This window comes from Plasmopara halstedii, assembly GCF_900000015.1.
Source record: "Plasmopara halstedii genome assembly, contig: Scaffold_2956, whole genome shotgun sequence".
NCBI classification, from domain to species: domain Eukaryota; phylum Oomycota; class Peronosporomycetes; order Peronosporales; family Peronosporaceae; genus Plasmopara; species Plasmopara halstedii.
This window is the reverse complement of record NW_020189861.1, coordinates 613,073-614,199: the sequence shown is the minus strand read 5'-3', so window position 1 is coordinate 614,199 and position 1,127 is coordinate 613,073.

The following is a 1,127-nucleotide window of genomic DNA, read 5'->3' as shown; positions in this document are numbered from 1 at the left end:
ATTGCTGGGCAATGTATTTGTTACAGTTCAACTGTTTCGATGTTTTAGTCAAGAAAAATCACGTGTAGGGCTCTTTGGGAATGGTGTTGTTTGAATATACCCAGCCTGGATTAGGAAATTTTTGATAATTATGCTACCCTCCCTTATTTAAAACCCACTCTAAATTAAACACTGTCCCCCAGTCCCAACATGTTTAATTTAGACAGGTTTTACTGTAGCAATTTGCGTGTCTTACTTAATAATCAACTTCTTTTGGTCTTGCAGTTGTTGTATTAGTGTCTCGCATACCCATGGAGCATGGATAGAGAATTCATTAGCATAGTGAAAAGCTCAGATTTTAGTGGTTATTTGATCCCTAGCCAGTGAAGCCACATAATGGAAACTGACAGAACAGGTACAGTCTTGCACAGGGCCCTGCATTCAACCGGCCTGTCGAGGCATTCGACATATGGAAATCAATACATATGAATCTGATATTGCTGCAATTTAACAAAAGTAGGGTGGAGATCATTCGTAGCTTTCTAACAAGATTTCGGCTAGGTCTTGTGCAGATCTCACTTACGATGTCAAGCACAAAAAAGTAGTAATTTTATATTGCGCTATTGTTGGCCATCCCAGACGCAAGCAAGCATACTCAATATGTTTGACACTGCGAGTGCACTCACGTTTTGGTGGTGCTAAATCTCTTTACATGTCCTTAACCCTTGAACCCTTTCTTTCGGCGATAGACTCCATCTGCAGCGGGGCTGCCGTAGCTTTGCGCTTGAGGAAGCGCCTTTAGGTCACCGACCTTTTCTTCTTTACAAGAAACAAAAACTAGTTTAGCGGATCGCAATCCGCTGCCTCTAAAAGTACTTAAAAGCATTAACCTAGGCAAATGAACACTTCTGTTCAAAATCGCTACTGATTTTTTATTTATATTTTTATCCTTATGCCAAAAGCTTAGATTTTCCTAAATATATATTGTAAAATCTTAATACATGCATAACTACTAGCTACCTCGCCCCATCCCGTATTCTTGTTTGGGCGTGTAGTCACATTATGCACATCTCGTGTGACACGCACACACTCCTGTTATTACGGTTCGTGTAACCCCGTTACACCCTCCCCCATTAAAATTGAGAGCG